The 12942-nt window shown below is 37.0% G+C and overlaps 1 long non-coding RNA gene across 1 annotated transcript; it reads right to left on the bottom strand.

Moving 5' to 3' along the window:
- Positions 1-4340: 4340 nt before the first annotated feature.
- LOC118791817 lies at positions 4341-5896 on the bottom strand. The gene is made up of 4 exons (XR_005005575.1): positions 5753-5896; positions 5231-5439; positions 4501-4539; positions 4341-4383 (listed from the first exon to the last, which is right to left on the bottom strand). It is a non-coding gene; the product is annotated as an uncharacterized LOC118791817 (long non-coding RNA).
- Between the last annotated feature and the right edge of the window lie 7046 nt (positions 5897-12942).

Below are 12942 nucleotides of genomic sequence, written 5' to 3'. Positions count from 1 at the left end.
TCAAGCACAGAAGACATACCTGTTTATTAGTTTCCTGACCCTCAACATGTGAAAGTCCCTGTGAAAAATAAACAACATGCTGAAGACACCCCGTAAAGTTCTCAATGTCAGCTTAATGAAAATCAAACATGCAGCACATCCCTCTTCATTAAATTCCTTGTCCTGAATAGAGGAAAGTCCCTGTAATAATCTCTTTGAAAATGCCATATATACACAAAACATTGTTACCTCACCTTGTCAAGAAATCTCAGGTACATTTTCAATTTAAACTACAGACACAAGAAAAATGTAATGACAATCAAACCTGGAGCAGTTACCTGTTCCTTCATTTGCTGGTCCTGATTATGAGAAGATCCCTGTAAACAACAAAACCACTTGTAACTCACCTTATTCAGATAGCTTGGACAACTTCTCAACTTAAACCACAGACACAAGATAATGTAAATGATAGTCAACTCTTTAACACTTACCTATTCTTTCTCATTGAAAAACCAGGAAAGCAAAATAAACCTATTGAAAATCAGCTCTGCAGCCCTTACCTCTTCATTCAGTTTCTTGTCCAGAGCAGGAGAAGGTCCTTCTTTCACTTGCCGCTTCTGATCACGAGACGTTCCCTGTAAAAGACAACAAAAACATTTTACATTACTCTTAACTCAGATATTGGGCAAGTTCTCCTTGGAAAACGTTTTGAAAACCAGTTCTGCAGCCCTTACCTCTTCATTCAATTTATTGTCCAGACCTTCAGAAAGTTCCTGTAAATAACAAATCCATTCTGCATTCAGCTTGATCAGAAATCTCTGGTAACTACTCAAGGTAAAAGGAGGGACACAAACAAATGTACATGACAATCAACACTGCAGCACTTACCTGTTCATTCATCTTCTGGTCCTGAACATCAAAAATATCCTATAGGCAACAATAAAAACCACTGTAAACTCACCTTGTTGATAAATTTAAGGTAGGTTTTCAATGTAAACCGCAGACGTAATATAAACTTAATACCATACAACACAAAATAACGTGAATGACAGTCATGTCTATAGCATTTACCTGTTCATTTACTTTCTGTTCCTAAGAATGTGACAAAAGAGAAAACATTATTAGCTCACCTCGTTAAGAAATCTCAGGTACATTTTCAATTTAAAGTACAAACACAAGATAAGTGTAGTGACAATCAAGCTCGGAACACTTACCTGTTCCTTCACTTTCTGCTCCTGTGAAGAAGGTCCCTGTAAACAACAAAAACACTTGTAACTCGCCTTATTCAGATAGCTTGGATAACTTCTCAACTTAAACTGCAGACACAAGATAATGTAAATGACAGACAACTCTCTAACACTTACCTGTTCCTTCTCATTGAAAAACCAGGAAAGTAAAATAAACCTATTGAAAATCAGCTCTGCAGCCCTTACCTCTTCATTCAGTTTCTTGTCCAGAGCAGGATAGGGTCCCTGTAAACAACAACAAAAACCTTTTACATTAATCTTATTCGGACATTGGAGTTCTCATTGAAAACTGAGAAAACAAGATGTATTGAAAATCAGCTCTGTAAGCCCTTACCTCTTCATTCAATTTATTGTCCAGACCTTCAGAAAGTTCCTGTAAATAACAAATCCATTCTGCATTCAGCTTGATCAGAAATCTCAGTTAACGACTTCATGTAAAATGATGGGCACAAACAATTGTACGTGACAATCAACTCTGCATCACTTACCTGTTCATTCATCTTCTGGTCCGGAACATGAGAAGGTCCCTATACACAACAACAAAAACCATTGTTAACTCACCTTGATTAGAAATCTCCAGTTAGTTTCCAATGTAAACTACAAACACAAGATAGCGTAAATGACAGCCAACTCTTTAATACTTACCTGTTCATTCAATCCCTCAGTCTGAGCAGGCGAAGGTTTCTGTAAACAACAACAAAAACGTTTTACATTAATCTTATTCCGATATCTTGGGAATTTTCTCATTGAAAACCAGGAAAACAAGAGAAACTTATTGACAACCAGCTCTGCAGCCCTTACTTCTTCATTCAATATCTTCTCCTGACCTTCAGAACGTTCCTGTAAATAACAAAACCATTCTGAATTCAGCTTGATCAGAAATCTCTGGTAACTACTCAAGGTAAAAGGAGGGACACAAACAAATGTACATGACAATCAACACTGCAGCACTTACCTGTTCATTCATCTTCTGGTCCTGAACATCAGAAGGATCCTATAGGCAACAATAAAAACCACTGTAAACTCACCTTGTTGATAAATTTAAGGTAGATTTTCAATGTAAACTGCAGACATAATATAAACTTAATACCATACAACACAAAATAACGTGAATGACAGTCATGTTTATAGCATTTACCTGTTCATTTACTTTCTGCTCCTGAGCATGTGACAAAAGAGAAACCATTATTAGCTCACCTCATTAAGTGTAGTGACAATCAAGCCCGGAACACTTACCTGTTCCTTCACTTTCTGCTCCTGTGAAGAAGGTCCCTGTAAACAACAAAAACACTTGTAACTCGCCTTATTCAGATAGCTTGGATAACTTCTCAACTTAAACTGCAGACACAAGATAATGTAAATGACAGACAACTCTCTAACACTTACCTGTTCCTTCTCATTGAAAAACCAGGAAAGTAAAATAAACCTATTGAAAATCAGCTCTGCAGCCCTTACCTCTTCATTCAGTTTCTTGTCCAGAGCAGGAGAAGGTTCCTGTAAACAACAACAAAAACCTTTTACATTAATCTTATTCGGACATTGGAGTTCTCATTGAAAACTGAGAAAACAAGATGTATTGAAAATCAGCTCTGTAAGCCCTTACCTCTTCATTCAATTTATTGTCCAGACCTTCAGAAAGTTCCTGTAAATAACAAATCCATTCTGCATTCAGCTTGATCAGAAATCTCAGTTAACGACTTCACGTAAAATGATGGGCACAAATAATTGTACATGACAATCAACTCTGCATCACTTACCTGTTCATTCATCTTCTGGTCCAGAACATGAAAAGGTCCCTATACACAACAACAAAAACCATTGTTAACTCACCTTGATTAGAAATCTCCAGTTAGTTTCCAATGTAAACTACAAACACAAGATAGTGTAAATGACAGCCAACTCTTTAATACTTACCTGTTCATTCAATCCCTCAGTCTGAGCAGGCGAAGGTTTCTGTAAACAACAACAAAAACGTTTTACATTAATCTTATTCCGATATCTTGGGAATTTTTTCATTGAAAACCAGGAAAACAAGAGAAACTTATTGAAAATCAGCTCTGCGGCCCTTACTTCTTCATTCAGTATCTTCTCCTGACCTTCAGAACATTCCTGTAAATAACAAAACCATTCTGAATTCAGCTTGATCAGAAATCTCTGGTAACTACTCAAGGTAAAAGGAGGGACACAAACAAATGTACATGACAATCAACACTGCAGCACTTACCTGTTCATTCATCTTCTGGTCCTGAACATCAGAAGGATCCTATAGACAACAATAAAAACCATTGTAAACTCACCTTGTTGATAAATTTAAGGTAGGTTTTCAATGTAAACCGCAAACGTAATATAAACTTAATACCATACAACACAAAATAACGTGAATGGCAGTCATGTCTATAGCATTTACCTGTTCATTTACTTTCTGCTCCTGAGCATGTGACAAAAAAGAAAACATTATTAGCTCATCTTGTTAAGAAATCTCAGGTACATTTTCAATTTAAAGTACAGACACAAGATAAGTGTAATGACAATCAAGCCTGGAACACTTACCTGTTCCTTCACTTGCTTCTCCTGTGAAGGAAAAGGTCCCTGTAAACAACAAAAACACTTGTAGCTCACCTTATTGAGATATCTCAGATAAGTTTTCAACTTAATCCAGACAAGAAAATGTAAATGACAGTCAACTCTTTAATACTTACCTGTTCATTCAATCCCTCAGCCTGAGCAGGAGAAGGCTCCTGTAAACAACAAAAACCACTTTCATTAACCTTATTTAGATATCTCAGACAAGTTCTCATTGAAAAAGTTAAACTAACTCTATTGAAAATCAGCTTACCTCTTCATTTGATTTCTTGTCCTGACCTTCAGAAAGTTCCTGTAAATAATAAAACCATTTTTAATGCACCTTATTCATACATGCGTCTCCTAAATTCTTGATCTTACAAGGTCAACTTAATGAAATTCAAACATACAGCACTTACATCTTCATTCAATTCCATCTCAATTACATGAGAATGTCCCTGTTAATAAAAAATAATTCAGCTGATGCATAAGCTTACAGTGTAAACCAGCAATAAAACATAAACTTCATGAAAATAAACCCTGCAGCACTTACCTGTTCATTCAGTTCTGGGTCTTGAGCAGGAGTAGCAGGTGCCTGTTAACAACAACAACAAAACTTTTTAGTTGTTTTATTGAGATATCATATATATGTTTTCAACATAAATCACACATACTAATAGAACGTGTTGAAAATCAAACATCCAGCACTTACCTTTTCATTCAGTTCCTGTTTATTATTATGAGAGGGTCTCTGTAAACAACAAAACCATTGTTAGCTCAGTTCATGCACATATCTCAGGTCAGTTCTCAAGGTAAACTGCAGACACAAGATAAACATAATAAAAATCAACTCTGCACTACCTACCTGATTATTCAATTTGTTGTCCTGAACATGAGAAGGTCTCATTAAATGGCAAAACCATTTTGTATTCACTTTATTAATATATCTCATGTAGGTTCTCAACCTAAATCATGTACACAAGATAAGGCTAATTAAAGTCAACCCTGCAGCACATACCTTTTCATTAAAGCTCTGGTCCTCAGACTGAAAAGGTCTCAGTGAACAACAAAATAATTTTAAATTTTAAATCTTGTTTAGACAAATTACTTTAGTTAACTCATTATATTATTATTTCAAGGAGAACTGCAGGTACACTTTTACAAAACAGTCTTAGGCTCTCTTGTGTAAGACACTTCCATTACATCATCACCTCAAGTTATTCCATAGTCAGATAATGAGGCAGCAGTAGAATATGTACCACTATAGATCAGTGGCTCTGTCTTCCACTCACATTGACATGAAGTGTATTTGCTAAATGCTGAAAAAAAAATCCAAAGCTTGTCATGACATAAGTATAAAATTCCCAGAAAGCCATTGGTTCCAGTCTGATTTATTTGCATATTTTTAACAAAGAAAACCTTTGGAAGGAAAATCAACTTACATGCAGGATGTTTGAATGCTCATCCAGTCTCCCCAGGACAATCTTTACTGCTTCATCATTGCGTTTACACTTCAGTAATCCCTGGCTCTCATGGAACAGACAGTCTACTGAAAATACATCATTTCTGGTCACATGTCTGCTGCTCTCAGGCACAGTCTGGTTTGGGTCATGAGTGTGGTGCACCACCACCAGAATGGCAGGCTTATCAGCTGTCAAGAGAGTGGAAAAAAGCATAAAAATTAATATTAAAATATTTAAATGTATTTAATCCAGTAAGACCCACAACCCACAGGAAAGAAATAAATCAATTTCAACACATTTAAAATAAAATAAGTAAAAAACCTTTACAGGTTTGAGGAATTTTTAAGAATAAATGAAAAATTCTCTATCAACAAGGTGAGAAATCCATAAATCTCACTGCTTCAGGAAAAGTGGGGTCCTGATAATATACTGCCCTTAAACAAAAATAAAGATATAACTGTTAACTGTTTCACTTCATTTCAAGGTCTGTATGTGATTTACCTGGAATTTTCTGTAGTGCTGATTCAATGTCAGTTCCAGACTCAGAACAGAATGCCAGAATGACATCACACTCCTCCACATTCTGCACTTCAGTCAGGCAACCCTTAGCAAGAAGACTTTCCACAAAGGTATTGCGAGAACTAACTGTGCTTCCGTTCAAAATAGTGAAGAATTTCATCTGATTCAATACTGAAAATGAGATACAAGTTGTCAGATCTTTAAATCAAAATGTTATGAAAGGACATCATCAATTTGTCAAAGTATATGCAGGGTTTTAATAGTAACACCATGAGCTATCATCACCCCTTTTCATCATTTACATTTATTCATTTAGCAGACGCTTTTATCCAAAGCAACTTACATAGGTTACAGTTCTTTACAATGTCATCCATTTATACAGCTGGATATTTACTGAGGTAGTTGTGGGTTAAGTACCTTACCCAAGGGTACAGCAGCGTCCCAGTGGGGATCGAACCAGCAACCTTTCACTTACGAGTCCTGCTCCTTAACCACTATGCTACACTGCCGCCCAACATTTAGAGTGTTTAGTCAAAAGTGCAAAACTACAGTATTGGTCAGCAATATGAGAAAATGACAGTCATCTTTGACTTTGGACCTTGCTTGACATGAAAATCATGTTTTCTTTCTTCCTTTAAAATAAGTGTTTTTCTATGAAACACAAATTAACACTCCTTTCTTATGATTCTACCATTCTGAACATGGTATCTTCCTTCAATTAATTATTTAACTGATGGTGTGGTGGCGTCCTACAATGCTCTCACTTGATTTTGTTCACACCACTTTCATGTAATAAACCAGTTCAATGGACTTGCGGTTAGAGTATCCACCCCAGAGCTGAAAAGGTTGGTGGGTTCAGTCCAAATATCTTTGAAAAAATATCCCTCCCGCACTGCTTAGGATTCAACATTAAAAAGGAGACTATTTTCTGTAAATAATGATCATGGGCACATAATGATGGTGCAGTGAGCATAATCTTTTACTGTTTTACAGCCAGTACTGAACTAAAAATACATCTATTGAATTTGTGCAGCATGTTTGTTTCACCTTTGTTTCACCTTTTTAAGGAATGTTATATACCCAGTTTTTACAGCCTATTTTACAGTCATAAATATAATAAAAATAATAGATGCATCTGCCTGAATATAAAATTTGATTCAAATTTGACAGGCATCATTTTAAATATTAAACATTTACATTTTTAAAAAGCCACAATCATGGCAGTTCTACATACTGTATCAGCACATGGTTTGCTATATTCAGTTCACAAACAAATTGAAAGAAACCACTTTTTCATTAGAAATAACTGACAAAAGAATGTCTGCTTATTCGCTTTATCATATATTTCCACAATACAGAAAATCCTTTCTGCAAAACCATTCTGAATATCAGCAAAGTAAGAGATGCTTTTTTCATGAAAAGGGGTTTGATTTTGAAGTTAACTCATTTAACTGTATGAACACTGTGTAGAAACAGACTTGCTAATTACCTCCTCTTTCCCAAGAACTGTGAACAGAACAGAGATGACAATTAGTCACAATAGTACTGGAGAGCTATATTGTCCAAAATGATGCCTAAATGACCATATATTAGTTATATTTCTTATTAAAAGCCTGTATAACACCAGTGAGCTGTGTCATGTCAAAGAGAAGATGATTCAGAGAAATTAATTTACACCTTAAGATTTTTTGTTGTAACACTAACATTAGTAAGGTTAGCCATGATCACTTAATAATTACTTAGTCTCCATGTTTGTATCAACACCAGTTCCAGCGTATAAATATTCTGTAGTAGGGCACCTAGACAATTCAAGCTCTGCATTGAAATCACGTGGTGACTCCGACAGCTGCAGCTTATAGTATAAAAATCACTCATATGGGTTCCTGAGTAGCTTGGTCAGGGTTTGATCCAAGTCCTGTCATCAGCCAGTGATGACTGGGATTCACAGAAGTGGCACAAATTGATGATAAATAGGTGTCTTGTTCAGGCGGTCAAATGGCATTCAAATTAGTTCATTTACAAATTCAGCATAAGTTAAGCTAAACTGGAAGACAGAGAGAAAAGCTGTTTTGCATGCTATCCTGAGCAACTAAAACACAATATATAAGAGAAAAATGTCAATGTGTGTAAAAGTATCATGCTACCATTTAACAATATATCACACCTAACACCAGTTGTGCTGTGACCAATTACTTGCAGCTAGTCATAGAATATTAACATTATGGGAACTTGTCAGTTCAGCTTCACTTGTAATCGGAGGAGGGAGACCGTTGTGTGTTACACGTGATAAGAAAAAAAGCAGATATGGTTTATTTTACTCACATTTTTCGAGGGTCCGCAGTCATTATGGAGTCTTTGGAATGAAGGACAGATCAAAACCTCATGCAATTCTTGTTGAGACCACCAGAAGCCTTTGAATCCTGCTGCTTTACAAAGTAAAAGTAAAACATGGGCTTTAGGGGTGTATCACTTAACATATGAAATGACACTGTGTTGCTGCAGTTGAGTGTTTCTGGGAAACTAACTTGTTGCTGAGAAGGGCCTTCAGAAAATAAAAGTGAAACAAACCAGTGCCGAACTATGTCCCATAAAATGCAATAACCCAACTGGACGTGTGCGTAAGAAAGCAAAACCAGCTGTTTGCTCATGTCTGCCTCTTTATTCACTTTTGACTGTGTAGCTACACAGTCAAACTGCTTTTCAAACCCTTTTCAAACTGCTCAACTGCACTTGCAGCGTAACATAGAACACAACCCAGTCTACATCCCATTTCTTAAAGGTAATTGCCCATATGGACTATGTAGAACCCATAACAAAAAACTAACAAAAAAATAAGACAAGACAAAAAGAACATAAAATATGCCAATACCTACATGAATGCATGAACCTCATGATAAATATGTTTCTTGTTCAGGTACAGCTGCCTACACAGAAATTATTTCAGAGAAAACCGCACTTGTGTCCACTATAGAAGCAGTTAACTTGGGTTGTTTGCAATGTGGTTTTACTAGATAAGCTGCTCAGGCTGATAACTTTAAAAACATCATTAAAAGCATTTTCCAAATGAATACATGTGAATGTAAATATACATTCAAAAATGTATTATAATGTAAATAGACATTTAGACAATGTAAACCTAAGAGGATCGGTTCAGGAAACAACTCAGCTTTGCACTGTTGAACATCAGATTTTTGACAAACAAAACAAAGGACTATGGTGCACACAGTTAAAATGTGTTATTTACATTCTTTTTACATGCCAATGAGTTTGCAAACCTGGCAAGTGCCAGTTTCCCTTTTTCCAGTGATCATTTTAACGGTAAATTTAAACCTTCCCCAGACATTGTTGCACCAGTCAGGGCTTCCTTCCAACAAAAGGCCCTGTGGATGACCGGAGAGACTTGCCAGCTAAAAAAGAAACTGTAGAAAAGCAGAACACCAATGGAGAAAAACAGAATTGTACATTCATGCAACAGCTTACTGATTAAAACAGGGCCGTAAAGGAGGCAAGACATTCTTACTTTCCTGCGGTGATTACTGAGTTATACTGAATCATAAAACGCTCTCTTCAAAAACTGTTCACCTGTTAAAGCCAGCTGTGGCAATAGGTCTGTGTAGCAAACCTTTTTCTGATTGCAAATGCCAGGTGTTTGCAGTATTTTTTTCAAGAGAAGATAGCAACCATCAGACGAAATATAGATCTGGTGCCAGCTCAGCGTTAGATCATCTAAATGTACCATGTGATACTGTCATGGACTCCTTGGAACTTACTGAGACAGATGTGCTGAGTAAATTGTCTTAAAAGTGTAACCATTTCATACTGTATCTCCCAGTTGTGGAATATGTCTTCAAACAGCGGAATGACTTCCTCATCTCAAACAGCATTTATGAGCAGTTCCAGTCTGGCTTTCATGTTAGTGAGTCTGTTCTAGTTAGAGTTGTGATTGACCTCTATCTGTACGTTCATAACGTGAGCAGAAGGAATAGCAGAGACCACACAGCAACACAGATGAGTAATAAAGAAACAAAGTAACTTTACTGAACACTAAACACCAAGCTTTGTGCACAGGGACATACATATGTCTGGGCAACTCAAGACTGAACAGGGGGTCAGTGAACAGGCAGGGTTTTATGGAGCACAAAACACATAGCCAGGCTAACTACACACATGTGAACTCAATTAACAAGATTACACAAAGCATAGACAGGAAGACAGGACCTCTGGTGGCAGTCCAGGGAAGCAGAAATAAAAAAAAGAAGAACTCAAACAGGCAGTTACAAGCGTGTCTGCTGGTTGTTGTGGGCAGGCAGTCTCTGAGGCCCTGACACTCGCTTTCCACATCATAGGGAAAGTGAGGAGGCGGCTTTTAGCTTCTACCCCCCCCCCCCCCCCAAACTATGGAACATCCTCCATTACACACTAAAGAAGCACAAACAAGCAAGCATTTTCAAATCAAGCTGGCTATTCACTTTCTAGTGTTTTACTAGTGTACAATTTTTATTTGATAAATTGTATTTTCAGTCTGGTTTTAACGATCTCTTGATTTTACAGTGCTTTGCTTTTACTTCTGTTTTTATTGCTTTGACTTCTGTTTTTAATTTTGTTTTTGTTTTATATCACTACTTTCTTCATTTGATTGCCTTATTTTGTTATTTATTGTGTCTTCTCCTTTGCAATTTAAATTTATATGAGCCAGTTGTCGTCAATATGTTCCTCAGAAATAATTGGGGTGATGCATCAGAGTCCTTGTGCTGCATACGGTTTTCCCCCAATATAGCTATGTTAAGAAACGATACATTTCCACTTTCAGATGTTTTGATATAATACATCTTTAGAAGAGTAGATTGTAGATCAATTGGTAAAAAAAAAACAAACAATTGCAGACCAATACTGCACAACATCTCAGTGCCAGAGGTGTGACAGAAGCCAGTCAGAGAAGCAGTTCTTGCCCATTCCTGTCAATACTGGAACATGCTGTATTCACTAGCTGTGCTGCATTCCAGATTCACAATCTTATTAAGAATAAGTAACCAGAACATGAATATGGTTCTGAATTTACCAACAAATCCAAAAATATTACCTCAAATAACCCCATAACACCAAAAACAAAGTACCATAAATAATCTGATTCTAGCCTCTCAAATTCTCAGTATCAAGTAATAGAACGGCACTTGGATCAGAAAGGATCATGTGGAGTATTCATAAAAACGAATATCCTAACCATATTTTCAACCTCCAGACAACCTCTAGAAAGCTGTACACACGTTTGTCTGATCCAAAAGAATTAATTTATCTTTAATGATTATAATAAATCATGGATGCCCTTTATAAAACATGCTTCAAGGATGTCAGAACTCTATGTATGACAGTGAAGGCAAGCAGGATAGCTCACCTAACCACCAATAAAGTGTAGTTCAAGCTGGGTGATACACAATAGCCATTTTTGCTCACTACACATCATCTGAAATGGACAGGGAGGGTCAATTTCTCCCTGATTGCTGGCTGTGTCCCCAGTGAATTTAAGACTATTGCAGTTCTCTCCTTGCCAAACTCCCCAAATGTGTTTCTCCAGCTCATGCAGAATGCCGCTGCTGGTCTTGTCGTAACCAGCCAAAATAATTGAATGTCACACCTCTCCTGAAATCCCTCCACAGGTTACCAGTTGTGCCAGAATAAAATACAAATTTTTGGTCCTATTCTACATGGCAGCAAGAGGAACTTCCCCTTCTTACCTTTAATCCATTGTCAAACCTTACACTCCTGCTAAACCACTCTGCTCTGTAACCTTTGGTTTCCTCGCAACACCCAGTCATGTCTACTTTATACTCCCCCTTAGTGATGGAATGAATCTTTGTCTTCTTTTTACAAGGCCTGTGAGACCGCCTCCTCTGAGTCCATGGCTGTCTGTTAGTGCCAAACTACAAGCTGTGGAAGGAAGTGGAAATGATATGGCGACTCAGCTGACCTCTTCACCTACAAGGCCCTTCTTTTTACCTGTTTGTTTGCTCTCTCATCTACTAAAGCATCCTATTTTCAAACAAAAGTCAGCAGTCATCCACTAACCCCCACAAATTGTTCCCCACAGTTCCTTCCTCTCTCCCCAGCTCCTCCTCCCTCTTCTCTCGTTGCAGATAGCTTTGCATTGTATTTTGACAAGAAAACATCCAAAACTTTGTCAACCAACCCATGACCCAGTTACTTGGCCACCAGCTCTCTGTTGCTCATCTGGCCCAATCTACATTTTCTCAACTCAATATGGAGATTTCAGTACTCCTGATGTCTCATCATCTAAGTACCCCTGGGACATGATTCCTTCTCCTCTTCTTCAGAAAATCTCACATGATCACCCATCACATATCTGGTGATGTCATAGATGATTATAAATAAATACACAGGTGAACAGGAATTAGACACGTGAGTGAAAGAAATATAAGTTTTTTTTTTCACCATTACTATCACTTACTCAAAAGCCATCAGGTTTTGTATTCAAAATTATTAGGTTTTGTGTATTAGGTATTGTGTTGTTTTAAATCCAACATTATAAAGAGCTAACATTCGAAATTTTGCTTTTGTTGTATATTCTTGGGAACATAAAGTATGTCACCTAATCTGTGCATCTGTGGTTTGCAAGAACTTTTAAATTTGAGTAAGAACAGTCACTACAATGCTCAACAGTTCAGTTTATATCATGGTGGACATGGAATGCTGAATGATCTTAATAAAGTTAAATGCTTCTTGTTGAGAAAATCAAATGCCTCTCAGTTTGGATGACACAATAATGGAAAGAAAGTGAGAAAACATGTGTAGAGAGACTCCTTTCCTTTCCTGTTTCTGGGAAATGCAACATAAAAATGACAGTGAAACAGATTTATACTAACTAACACGACCCTGCTATATCCATGTCATTTCCCAATTTTCTAATTTATCTGGTTTTGGAGGGCATGTGCAGACAAATCGTAATGAACCAGGGATCAAGGGATTGAAAAGAAAACTGCGGGAGCAGCCACACAGACTTCCACAACACCACAACTTCAGTACTTTTAGCATCAGAATTTTTCACTTGTTCCATGGTAGAATGGTTTCTTTGAGGGCACAAAAGGCAAAGAGTATTTCATACAGACAGACTCATTACCATGCTCAGTCATGTGCCAATGGTACAAATTTTTCTTGTG

The sequence above is a fragment of the Megalops cyprinoides genome, chromosome 17 (assembly GCF_013368585.1).
Source record: "Megalops cyprinoides isolate fMegCyp1 chromosome 17, fMegCyp1.pri, whole genome shotgun sequence".
NCBI lineage: Eukaryota > Metazoa > Chordata > Actinopteri > Elopiformes > Megalopidae > Megalops > Megalops cyprinoides.
The sequence above is the reverse complement of the archived record's forward strand: the minus strand, read 5'-3'. Positions and strand labels throughout refer to the sequence as shown.